A 14450-nucleotide genomic window follows, 5' to 3' on the forward strand; every position below is an offset into this window, starting at 1 on the left:
CAATTTCACATAAAGTCATTGCTAATTAGGAAATTAACAGTGGAAGTTCATAGGCAATGCAAATATCAGTAATAATTAGCTATTGTTTGAGTGACCACGACAAGTCGGCACGAGCAGCGCTCGTGACCGCTGACTATGTTGTCCAGACATCATATTAATGTCATTTTAGCACGCATTCGTTGTATCATAGTTATTTATTATCATCGACACACGCAGAAAATATTTAAAAATATTACCATAATAAAGGGAAAGGTTATTCTTTTATTCCATTGTACTTTTTTATAATCTGTATAGGAATAGCAAAATGAAACTACCATTTAAGATTAGAATATGACGTTTATTAGAAACACAAGAAGTGTTAATGTACACTTTATATGGGCTCGTTTGAAGACCTCAATGTTTAGAACGTTATGCAGAGCGTTGCAGATGTTCAATCGTTTCCAAGTTTCGACAGTACGTTGAGGTTGTTAAGTGCTATTCGAAAATCTTCATGACACATACACCACTTTCCAGGCCATTCTCCTGAAAACAGAATAAAAGATATTTTTTGGTGAAGCATTGTGATGTAAATGCAATAAATTGAATTAACATGTGTAATGGCGTAACTAGCCCAGATAGTAGAGCACGTGGTAATCGAGTAAGAGCTAACAAAAATTTCCATCCCTAATTTTAACCTCTTTTCCTTTGAAGACAAAAAAGAACCATAGACTTCCTAGTTCTAAAAATGTATTCAAATCTAGTCTACAGTTTGAGATGTGAAAAGGTAATAAATCCTACCAATGTAATGGTATGACGCGAAAGTTCGTAAGAATTAAATGATGATGAATGAATGGATGTAATTATGTATGTTTGTTACTCTATCACGCGTAAACCACTGAACGGATTTTGATGATATTTAGCAGTGTGTGTCACATGCGTCATGTGTGATGTGTTTTTCACGGATGTTATATTGATATTATAACACATAATATTATGTCGTGTGTTATAATATAACATGAAAAAAAATGAATTAGCTATGCTCTTTATGTCCTACTATAAAATAATTAATACAATGTTTTCAATAAGCCACACCGTTTTGGCGGTATTGGCTCACTCTGTAGCACAGATAATAATATAATACTAAATCTGTAGCGAATAGCAACCCCGAATACCGTGTAACCGCGGTACAGTAACGGCTCCGTAGTGTTGCCATTCCGATTTCCGACACGTTCATAACATTGTTCTGATATCCATCTGGTTTCTAGTTTATCTAGATATGATAATATAGTATTGTTCAAACAGCATAATATTTATAGATGAGTTTGAATTAATATAGGGTTCGATCTTTAATTTATACTAGAGCGAGATGGAACTGCACCGCTTCTTGAGTACCTAATAATATGGGACGATAATAAAACACAAATTTTACTTTGAAGATATAATTTGATTAAAAATCCATGAAAGCTACAAAATTCGGCTACAGTAAAGATAAGAAAAAAGTAAATTTACATTCTAATTCTACAGATTCCAAAGTCTACATTCATCTGTCTATAGCTAAAAATACAGACGACGTCGCGGATAACAGCTATCGTGCAAAGATGCTATATTGTGTACAGTATATGCTTTTTATTGAGATATCAGGCTGCATCAGTTGTTCTTTACGAGTTGGCTCTGCGACAAATAGCATACAAAGTAGGTCAGTGTTGACAATATTGCCAACATTAGTTTTATATCGGCCATATTCGTTTGGAAGCAATAAGCCCGCCCGGACTGTTTGCGAAACTTTTATTAAAATTTGTATTCGTTGCAAATTGCAATCGTTTTCATGATTTGGGGTAATATATTGTGCAACGGTTAAATTAAAATAGGATGCGCTCGGAGTGTTCATTTCGAAAATCTATTGGCTTTAAATATGAAATATAGATAGACCAACTATTGTATTGGTCATTTACTGTACCTATAGATACTCGTTCAATTAGGCTATTTTTATAATTACCTAATTACCTAATTTTATCAACGTACCCATACCTATGATCGACTCCGATAAATGAAGCTCATGTCGTCAAACTGTATATTTCATTATACTTTAGGTCTATTCCTAGCTAATAATTAGGTTTTAATATTAAACCTTTCAACATATTAGGTAAATAATACACATATAAAAAGGCATACCATACCCACACATTGCTTTTCGCGGAATAACATACACCATTACCCGCGTATACACGTACCGACAGAACAGTAAACATGAAGATTATATCAAGGTATTTTCGGTGCAAATTTTTGTATTCTAGTTAGACAAGCAATTTGGGGAATGTCAGTGTGGCAACATTTGTATGTACATAACATTACGCCTATGATAACGTAACTCCGCAGCTCCCGGCGGAGCCGCCCTTGCTCCCGTTTCACAAGACACTCTACACTTGAGGAAATTTCTCTATTTATTGCTGTTTTTATACGAGAATCGCGGGATGCGTGGTGGTTTAAAAGCTTGGGAAGCTTTCATTTTTGTGCTTTTGTAAATGAACAGTTTTTACAGCTAGGTTTAAATACTTTTACGCGGATAATTCATCAGATAAGCAAGGTAATCGTAATTACTAATAAATAAAATTATCTTCAAGAATAATTTATTGATAATATATTTTATCCGCATAATTGAACATATTGTGGAATGATATGAATCTTTGGCATCCTTATTGATGTTACAATATGCGGTAACAATAATTTATGGCACCAAAATAATAACGATTTTATAGGTAGTACCTAGGTATTTCTTCAGCGAATAGTGATTTTTACATTATGCGTAAGTCCTATAAAAGTATAGTTAGGTAACGCTAGTTACTATTACTAAGTAGTTATTATTCTGTGGACTGTAGTATTATAGTCTTGTATGTATTGAAAATCTATTATACCTAACTAGGTAATAGGTATGTTTCCCACGGGCATTTTTTTAACTTTTTCGTATGTTTATTTTGGACGTTTAAAGCCTAGTTTATATTCAATTCCATCAGAAATAAGCTACATCTTCATGTTACATCTGTACAAATATTATTTAGTATCATTAATATTGATTACAAATTTTCTGTGTATTACTAGGTACCTAATTTTCTTAGAAAGTATAAAATAGGTACGTGCGTGTTATGTTGCTGACCTCCCATTATTCCACAGTACCTAATCTTGATGCTTCAATAATGAACTAGGTCGGTAATAATGGAAGTTGTATATTGCTTCTACAGAATGTCAGAATGGAAACGGTACCTTGTAAACCTCAATAATTCTCGTGATCTCGTCTTTGGATGCGCTCACACAGCCACGATTGTAATTTGTAATAGTACACGGATTTACCAAGAGATGGCGCCTAAACAAATATTAAAAAGACTAGTCTATTACCAAAATATACTTTAAAATCACTACTAAAATATTTGTTGTAAAAATAATGCTTATTTGTAGGTAGGTAATCTAAGATCAAACTATATTAATGAATGTATTCACATGACCAATAATTTACCTATTAGGTACGTTAACCCACGCCTGATACCACCACTTGAAACATGAAAGCTTAATCTTATTTAGTAAGCAATTCATTACAAAAATGAATTGTAGTTTTTATTGATTCATTTCGTGACTACTACATTCAACAAAATCTATTGGACGGTATAATATTAGGGTTCGGCATTATAGTAGTTTGATCCCCCAATTTATTAACTCTTCTGAGTGCTTCGGCCCCCGAACAAACATTTTCAATGATAAATTACCTACTCTATTGCTGTGAAATCATTAAAAATGTTAATACAGTTAGATATACCTATAGGTAGGCATAAATATAAATTACGTAAAGGTAACTAATCTAAGTAAATTATGACACAATGGTAAAACACAAAAGTTAGTTAACTCCGAGTTTTATTAAAGTTATATGACATCGTGATAAAAGAAAATAAATTGTAATAGAACTTTTACTGAGTTACTCTGAATAGGTAAGCATGTTTCAACTAAGAGCAGCAATAGTTTATACAGGGGGAAAAAATACATAATATTATGTTAAAGCACCTCATAAAATTGCAAATATAATCGGCGTGAAATAGGAAAATAAATAATTTCAACTTTTTTGTTTTTTAGATGATACCTACAATATTTGATATTTAAAGTCAATTCTTAGTAGAATTTTAGATAAAAACAATATTAATTCAGAGTATTAGTTATTACCTCCTTACTCGAATGCCATAAAAGATGAAGATTGAAGGAGTAGTTACTTATGCAGTTTCTTGGAAATATATTATAGGTATAAGCAGCTATTTTGAGAAATTATTCATAATTGACTAGGTAGGTATAATATTATGCACAAGAAGTTTCGTACTAACATACCTACACATAATAATATATTGTGAAAACTTACCTACCTATTAGAAATCCAATAGAGTGGACATAGGTATAATATTATTATTATAATAATTTCGACCAGATAGTGGATTTGGCTTGCCAAAAAATATTGATGTAAAAATGTATTTGATATTATAGTCTCTCTCTCTCTAGTCGTTCCCTCATTACTGAGGATCGTGACTCCCACCACCAGGGTCGTTAATTAGTTGTCGCCATCGAGTCCGGTCCGTGGCAAGATGTAGCGCCGTATTCATCGGTAGGTCCATGTGTTCGGTAATCTGATCAGACCAACGCTTGGGACTCCTTCCTCGTAGCCTCTTGCCTTCAACTTTACCAGTGATTATTAATTTTTCGAGATTGTCGGGATTCCGGCGTGAAATATGCCCAAAGTAATGAAGCATTCGCTGACGGCATATGGTCGATAAACGTGGCTGATTTGTTAGGTGTAATTCATTCAGTATTGAAACGTCGGTTCTACGAGCAGTCCACGGAATCCGCATCATTTTACGCCAACACCACATCTCAAAGGCATCAATTCTCTTCCTGTCCGTCGCCTTCAGCGTCCAGGATTCTGCTCTTCTGCTCCGTATATAAAAATGGAGAACACCAACGTCCGTACGATTCTTGTCTTCGTCCGATTGCTTATATTCCTATCTTTCCAGAGCTTCGTCAGCTGCGTCATAGATGATTTTGCCATGCCAATACGTTGTCTTATTTCAGCTTCACAGTTGTTGGTGTTGTTTATGAGGGAACCAAGATATCGAAATTGTTCTACTATTTCATAGTTTTTGAGTAATTCCCTTGAGTTAAGACAGTCTTGGCGGTCCACAATCATGATTTTGGTTTTGTTTTTATTAACGGTCAAACCATAATCTTTACTGACTGACTCTAGACGGGTTAGCAGGTCAACCATTTCGGTTTCAGAAGATGCAAAAAGCGTGGTATCATCTGCATATCGTAGGTTAGAGATTTTATTACCGCCGAGTTTTATCCCTCCGTGCCAGCCTTCTAGAGTCTTACGCATTATGAGTTCTCCATATATGTTAAAGAGAATTGGTGCAATGACACATCCCTGACGCACGCCCTTAGAAAATTTGAAGCTATTTGATTCAGTATTGTCTAGCTTTACGGTGCCATAGCTGGATTCATATAACTTTTTTATTAAGAGCACCAAGTGATGGGGAACCCCAATTTCGAATAGAACCTCCCACAATTTCGCCCACTTAACACAATCAAACGCCTTTTGATAGTCAACGAAGCATAGTACTACAGGGGTATTATAATACTCATAAGTTTTTTCTATTATTTGTCGAATATTGACAATTTGTTCCCGCGTACCTTTGCCTTTTACAAAACCCGACTGCTCTTGTGGTATTTGTCGATCAAAAAATGATTTAAGACGGTTGTTTAAGATATGAAGCATAATTTTGCTTGCGTGTGATATTAAAGCAATAGTTCTGTAGTTATTAGAGTCCCGCACCGAACCTTTCTTGTGAAGTGGAAGTATTAATGAATGTGTCCAGTCTACGGGCCATTCCAAAGTATCCCAGATAGCATTACATATTGTATGCATTACAGATATGCCATGTGTACCCAAACTTTTCAGTGTCTCTGCAGCAATATTGTCTGATCCAGGTGATTTGTTCCTTTTTAATTTACAAATAGCATCTTCAACCTCAGAGAGTAGAATATCTGGCTCACGTTCGCTTAAGTAGAGTGTTAGCGTGGTTTGGTGAGGTGACGAGGACTTGTCATCAGAGAGATCAGCGCAATACTCTCTCCAGCGTTCGGCCGCTTTTCCAATATCAAAGATTGGGTTACCGTCCGTGTCGTCAATTATCCAGGAACTTGGTTTAAAATTACGCGTTATCTGTTTAATTTTCTTGAAGAGATCAGCTGTTTGATATTTATTAGCATGCGATTCTATTTCTGTGCACATTTCGTCGAAATATTGGTTCTTATCTTTGCGACACATTAATTGTATTTGGCGATTTAGCTCAGAGTATTTCTGTCTTGATTGGTCGTTGATTCCGCTACTCTTTAATTCCTTCCTTTCTTTTATAACTTCCCATGTTTTATCTGATATCCAGTCTTTTTTGGCGATGCGTGGCTTACGGCTGAGTTCTTTTATGGATTTTGTAATGCATCGTTTAAGGTTTTGCCATAGGACTTCAGGGGTTTGGTGTGATTCTGAGTTATATTTCAGCAGTTTATTCTCAATTTGGGTTTTAAAGGTTACAGATTCAGTGAAGTTAGAGTGGGTGGTTTTTCTTTTTATCTTAGGGCATTTCATTTAGGATAGGTATTATAGTCTAGTCTCTCATATTTTATGTTCAATCATGATAATAAATACTAATATAAAAATGTGCATTCACTGGAAAATTGAAAATGTATAGTTTCTTGTGCAAACTACTTAGTTAAAGCAAGCTCCTGCAAATAGAACATAGCAAAAATTGTTGAAAAGTTGAACGCGGCTCGAAGCTCGAAGCGCGAAAGTTTTGAAGCAACAAGCATTGTTGAGCTTTTCCAAGTTCCGACTCCCTCTAGCGGCGTTAACCTCTAACTATGCAATGGCGGAATATGGCCGCCGCGTATTGACTGTTGTTCGTTTGTTTACTCTAATTTTATAAGTTTTTAATGTTTAGTGCAGTTTTGTAATAATGAATCGCCGTTAAATGGTGTAATGTCAGTTCGTGTGTTTCATAAAAGTTCTTTTTCGAGTGTTTCCTTTCAGTTTTCTTTCAAAAAGTGTGCAAGTTAGTGATTGAGCCGACTTCTCTTAGAGTGCTTCCACATTGGAATGTTGTGATAAAATCATAGTGGATACAGTGTTGTCGCTTACTATTACGTTTGGATTTCATTCCGGCCTCAAAAGGTGCGTACTTTTCGACTTTTATTAACTTTTTCGAGTTTACAAACTTCAATTACCTAGTTTGTTTACTACGTAACTCCACCGCGCATGTTCATAAACTTTTCGAACTTACAACTTTATTTACTTTTAAGTTTTGTTTTAGATTTAACGTTTCACTTTATTTTAAAGATAAATACAACACAATCCTTTTTGTACTAATTTCCTGCGACTGCGATGTTACAATTATTTGATAGTTTCTAAGAGAATTCTTAGTAAGAAATGCATCTTGCATTTGTACACAGATTATAACATGCATTTAAATTTTTATATCCAGTATAATTATCCTATTACCTAATAAGACTAAGGCATACATAATTTCTATAGGTACATAATACTGGATATAAAATATTACATGATATTACCAAAAACCCAATGATACACTTATTGATTAATAGCTGTTAATGATAATTTGCTTATGCTATTTTCTTCCTTACTAACTAATGTTTATTATGTTTACGCCAGAAATGACTTGAAGATATAGTGAGACGGATGACGATGATGCATATTCCAGCAGTGAATAAGTGTTCACTTCTAAAACAAGAATCAAGTTAATAAATATTGTACTTACCTCATAATATGTTAAAAGAATTAAATGCTGTATTTGTTCCTTGCATATAGTTTCCTTTCCTTCCTTTCCTCCTGACATATAATCCTCAATATTCCTGAATCTGACCAAAAAGAAACAAATCTTTATGATAACAGAATATTTAAAAACTACAAGCAATTTTAGTAATATAATAAAAGACTGCTCTCATTTTATTTACAGAAAATAGATTACCAAATATTAACTAAGTGTTAATGTAATGTTTGGAAAATCAGCATTAACTATGCTGTATGCACTATCTATATAATATATATTGACTGCTTTAAAGATATACTTACTGTCACCACAAAAAACTTTAGACAGGGTTTTCAAAAAACTTTAAGTGTGGGTTCTCTTTAATCTGGTTTTGTCATATTTCACATAGACAACTATTACATTGACAGATCCTGATCCAGATTTCAAACACTACTCAGCCGATTCTAAAATTATTTTTACCATAGTTAAGAGAATTATATACTTACCTTTGTTTTCTTTTAATCCCATGTCAACCCATGTAAAGACAGGATGAGTGGCTAGTATACAATAGTTGAGTTGAATCCATCTATTTTGAGCAAGCGTTGAGCTGTAGACTGAAATAAACAATTATTCATTATAAATACCTAATTGCCAAAATAAAACTAACATTCTAGAAGTACTTATGTCTAATACTTACAGTTATGTGTAAAATGAGAAACTGATGAATCATACCTCTTGAAAACTCTTGACTGAAGTTTGAGGTTCACTGATAGACAAATTACTTTTGGAGTTCATAAATATTTTGTTTTAAAAAAAGTGATAACACAAGATATTAAAATACAAAGTAAATTAAATACATCCAGTCTCTAAGACACCTAAATTCTAAAGTACCTATATCACACTTTCACTTTTAGAATACCTACCCTCCATATTTAAATTTTACTTTTTTATTGTGATATGTTACCAGATAGAAAAAAAAAGATAAATTAATAGCCGATATTTAAAATTAACTTATATTTTGAAGAAAGCATTCAAGATATTTTTACATGAAAATAGACAATTCTATATCACAGAATTTATTAAGATTGAAAATTATTAGTTACTTTGGTCATTCTTCTAATAAACTAGTATGATCCTGTGTCTTAGAAAACTATCAATCTGTTATCTTTAAATAAATAGTTTTAACTATTACCAGTCTTTCCAACCAAGTCCATCCTTCCCCTTGGTTTCCCAAAGATTATATTTACCCCAAACCTATTACAGCAAGTACAAATTTAAATACTGATTAACACCTTTATGATATCATAAATTAATAAATAAACATAATTCTTACAAATTAAAAATTAAACATATTAAGTTAATAATTATTATTAACATTGCCAAATTTAAAAATAACAAGTATTCCAAAAAATCAAATGTCAATAGTACACATGTACCTGCCTTGGTGAAGGAAAAAAAAATACAAATGGAACATGGCAGTTAAGGGAAATATTCAAATTGATTCTTTATTTGATTCTTGACATCTTTACAGTTGAATCACAAATTCACAAAGTACAATATTTGAGTTGGATTGACCATGGAAATACAAGATAATTTTAGTAAGTTACAAATATAACTTCTATTATACTGTGACTGGATTTGAGGTTTCACAGTAGCTTCCTGGTAAGAACTAATTATTATTGATGATCTTCAATCCCATAGAATCTTGAGTCGGTAGCAAATATTCTAAGAACCTGTTGATTGACAACACAATGAATTGAAGTCTTCTTGGAAATCAACAATATACAAGAAATTCATAAATTACTCGTCTATAAACTGCAATATTAGCATACAATACTATTTAAAACATCACGCAAACAAAAACTGAAGTATTAAGCTCAATATGTTGACAATAATTGCATCGGACATGTCATACATATTTCATGAAGTGATGCACATCACTGATTGGATAATTTTCATGCGGACGGCTCTACAGTTTTGTTCTGTGAATATTTATAGTCTATGCTTCTTTCGCTTTACTATCGCGATTATCAATTGTATGGGTAATTGGGTAATTGATTTTTATTGTTGTTGTTTATGGTGTGAATTTACCTAGCGCATTTTTTAAGGTTTAATTTAATTTAATTGGTGAAATGTATTGCATGGAATACACATTTTTTTATAAGAAGACTTATTTACTATCTAGGTAATCAGATTTCATTTCAATTACTTCATTATTATACTAAAATATATAATATCAGTTAAATAAAACATTGTATGTAATTTGATCATCTTAATTACTTATTTGACAAATGACTCAAAAGGAGAATTATGTACTTATAATAAAACAAAACAAGATATCAATCTAATAAATTTTAGCTACATTGTTAATTTAATAAAATCAGTTAGGAAAGCTATAAATAAGGGGGATAAGGCTCATCAAGTTATCAGCTGTTGTTAACAATCATAAGATGATTTATTTTCTTAGTGATTTACTAATCAAATCATATGCAAAATATATTCCAACTAGCTATTATTCTTTTAATTCGGCTCTAGCAATAAATAATATATAAAGAGGGTCGCAAAATGATGTAGTAACTCAAACATTGCTATTAGATTGGGGTAAGGGGTTGCAATTTTTAATGTAAGCAAACTTGAACTTTAATGCATACGAAATTGAGTCGATTGTGGTGTTACGTGTGTGGCCAGAAGCTATGATTTATACAGCTTATTTTGTTCCCTTAAACAGAATAGAAAATGTGGAGAAATAATGCATATGGCGTAATGTATGTCTTGAGGCTCAAACGGGCGTTATTACAAACAACATTATGAGTCTAATCAAATGTAACAGGGAATTCTTTAATATTGCCTATTTGGGGAATGTTTGATATTTCAGGCCATAATAGATATATGCCTATACGCGTATGTATTTGCTATATTTATGTAAATTTTGTATGTATATTTATGTAACGAAACAAAATTCAATTTATAGCTTTTGTATTTGTTTAAGTAAAGTAGGTTAATCCTATTTTAAACGTTCTCAATTCATAGCGTACGTTTTTTTGCTCTTAGTTATTTTAGTTTATGCTGCGTTTGGCATACTAATAGATACCAAAGAAAAGGTAATATTTTGTACTTGTAATAATAACTAAAACAGAAAATATTTTATGGATTTATACCATGTATGTATTAACTATTAAGCTATTAATTCTATAGCATTTTTTATAGCTGAATTAACGTTACAGAATAATTATAGGTAAGTCGTTTGTATTGGTAGAAATTTAGTCTTAAATCAAAATTATGAACTTCTGTATTCTATTTTAAAACCGTAAAAGATGAGTCAGAACAAGTATTCTGCCAGTTATCGGTATACATCGAGACATGTATCTGGACCGGCTGAAGACTGTCTCGAGCGCTTGTCAGCAGATTTGGTACTCCGATAGCTTGCTAGAAATAACCGCTGGACTAGGTACGAAATTCCTATTTCTATTTCTTAGAACTGCACTATACTTATATCGCTATTTAAAGTTTATCCAGGCAATATATTGATAACATTAAATGGTATTTAAGAATGAAAAGAAAGTAGTTAATACGATAAAGTGCAAATATAAAAACATATTTGAATTTGAGGCTTCAGAACCATTTATGTAACTGTAAGCTGCTTACCTACTTTACATACATCACATACAGTCGTGAGTAATAAGCGACTGATAAATAAAATAAGTAGGTTAAGCTTTCAACTATCTTGCTCATCGCATCGCAATGAAACAAGTAGATTCTCGTAAATATTTGCGTAATGGTACAAACTACAGAACTATAAAATCAGTCACAATTAGGTCGTGAGGCGTCACCCACGAGATTCATTCGATCATTCATTATCTAATTGCTAGAGTTGCACAGCTTGACAATGAAGATTTATATCGGATTTAAAACGATTTCGATAGACGAACGACACTCATTATTTTACTCAACTTGCTGTCTCAAACACTTTTGGGATGTAAACCCGGGGGTGTTTTAAACTTGGTGTTGTAAATGTTTCTGTGAAGACAAATATGAGAATTGTGCTCTAACTTTTTTAAATATGTATGACAACAACTTACAATACAATATTTTAACTATTTAAACGGTTGAGTTAATAATTCAAATCGTAATAATTATCTATCTAATAAAGAAAATCAGCTGTATATTAGAATGTAGATACACAAAATTTAAACGTTAGTAAGTATGCTTCGGCCACTGACAGATAAATACTCCGAAACGACTTTTTAATAATGGAAGCCTTCCAAAAACTTAAGATAATATTGTTCGGACATTTTTAAGCGTTGCGTCCATTTTCCGAGCCGTCACATCGGATTGTCCAAATAATTACCTTTGCGAGTCCCCGGGGCCCTTAATGCGTTGTTAAATGCTGCTGGTCTCCATTAAGAGAAATGGAAGACTTTTTCCTTGTTTAACATAATTTTTATATCTATTTTATACGCGTGGGAGTTAAGTGTGACTTGTCATGAAACTTCGCTCTATTGTTTTTCAGAGGTCCTCTTGATAGGTACTTGATCTTATTAACTATATTAACGACTTACATAATAAAAACCTCATAGATAACAGGTTAGAAATACAGTTCATAATATGCTTACTCGTTAAAAGTTAAAACAATTCAGATTGCCTTAAAAAATCTTCACACGGATGACCATGACTGCGACATCAACACTAATAAAAAAAATCAAACGTACAAATATATTCAATAATTAGATAATAATTTAAATAAATAACAAAATATACGGAATACTTTTTTGGAAAATATTCCTTAATTCATGTAAATTGTGTTCTATAAAAAGAAATAATTTCTACGGATTTCAATCAAAACTTAAACTAACATTAATCTCAATAAAAAAGCGATTGCTCAGAAAATTCGTTTACAAATTGTGGTATTTGTTGGATATTCTTAAAATGATAACAAAAGAAATGTCGGTCCGTGTGTGAGGCGTGAAATTATACTGATAATAAGAGATATCGGTTGTTAAATTATACGCTGTGGAACATGTGGCCTCTCGTAATAGAGGGGTGGGGCCTCTTTTTGTGAGTCCGCTCATTATCTTGCATTGTGAGATTCACCTGTTTTTTCGTTATTAAAATTTAGTTTTTTGTTTATAGAAAGTGTATTATTACTAAATATTGACGAAAAAAATAAAATAAAAAGTGATTGCATCGGCCGGGAATCGAACCCGGGCCGCCCGCGTGGCAGGCGAGCATTCTACCACTGAACCACCGATGCTGATACATAGATCCGCGAAATAGCTGGTCATACAAAATGATCAGACTGCATTCAGTCTTTAGTTAGATTTTGAGTTCATTGGCTTATATTGTTCTTGCCTTATTTTTTCTTATTTATATGAATTGCTATTGAAGTGGTAGTTAATAATTATATCAAGTACATAGGTACTAATATGTTAAAACTCAAAAAAAAAAAAAACTTTAAAATAGTAACAATCAGCCCGTAGAACTTAACAAATAATGCTCTGAATCCCACGGTAGGTAGGTATGGACCGTATGGAGAAAACAAAATGAAAAATAATTTTGAGTTTTGTCTTAACATACCACTATTATGTTTTATATTTAATACCTAGGTATTAACTACCGCTATAGTTTACACATCATGCAATTTATATTCCACTGCAATCCGTATTAATAAGATCGGCCAGTGTACGAAATAAGACCTTTTCATTGTAGCGACTCACCTGCGATACACGGCACGTATGCAATGAAATATGCATTCATACATCTGCAACGAGTATATATAATACGAAAACAATGATATATTATGTGCAACGTGGCGATATGTGGAGTGAACATTAAAAATAACACAAAATAAAATGACCTAGTGTGTATCTATACCTAATAGTGATATTATAATTTAGCTGAAGCGTTTATTTGTTTGTTTACTTGAACGCGATAATCTCATGAACAACTGGACCGATCAATTTTTTTTAACATTATAATAAAAAATATTGAAAATACGCGTATTTGCGTTAAGCGTAATGCGTCTTAATATCATTTTCCTACCATGCAACGACGTAGGTATCTACTAATATAATTATTTAAGAAAAAACTAATAAAACTAAAAATGTTACAGCCAATTTGTCAATCTCACGCTAAGTGAAGCAAAGATTTTTCCACTTTACATTTTGTCCCGAACCCAAAATGGAAAATAAGGCAAAAATGCACGTCGGTGGCGTGCGGGTTGGCACACGACCAAGGCAAAACCTTAATGTCTACATCGACCCTAGCTTTCAGCACCTGGGTCGGATTTGGCTTCACATCATATTGTCAAAATAATTGGCTATTCATAATGTAACATGGATAATTGGTAGGTACGAGTATTCTTTTAATTTTTAGGGTAGTGTGATCTGGACAAAATGTTATCTAGTTTAGGATCTCTAAAATTAAGAAAACAGTGAACAATAGGTAAATACCGGTACCTACTAGCAAAGCGCGTTACGCGTACCATCTTAGACCACATCTTAGCTTTCCATCAGGCGAGATTGTGATTGTGGTCAAGCGCTTCCCTATCTAACTACAATAAAAAAAACAATTTAGAAATGCCATAAAATGTTAAATGTTTAAACGTTAAACGTTTCCAAAAAAGGA

General features: G+C 32.7%; 1 protein-coding gene, 1 long non-coding RNA gene and 1 other non-coding gene across 3 annotated transcripts in view; 1 reads left to right on the forward strand and 2 right to left on the reverse strand.

Annotated features, from left to right (window-relative positions):
• Positions 1-316: 316 nt before the first annotated feature.
• Positions 317-8816, reverse strand: LOC123703483. The gene is made up of 4 exons (XR_006753002.1): positions 8524-8816; positions 8333-8440; positions 7836-7935; positions 317-522 (listed from the first exon to the last, which is right to left on the reverse strand). It is a non-coding gene; the product is annotated as an uncharacterized LOC123703483 (long non-coding RNA).
• Positions 6915-14450, forward strand: part of LOC123703478 — a 339926-nt gene continuing 332390 nt past the window's right edge. Inside the window, exon 1 of the mRNA XM_045651480.1 lies at positions 6915-7231. The gene's annotated coding sequence lies outside the window, so the exon portion shown is untranslated. The remainder of the gene's footprint in view (positions 7232-14450) is intronic.
• On the reverse strand, positions 13007-13077 carry Trnag-gcc. Its single transcript has one exon. It is a non-coding gene; the product is annotated as a tRNA-Gly (tRNA).

This window comes from Colias croceus, chromosome 26 (assembly GCF_905220415.1).
Source record: "Colias croceus chromosome 26, ilColCroc2.1".
In the NCBI taxonomy this organism is placed as follows: domain Eukaryota; kingdom Metazoa; phylum Arthropoda; class Insecta; order Lepidoptera; family Pieridae; genus Colias; species Colias croceus.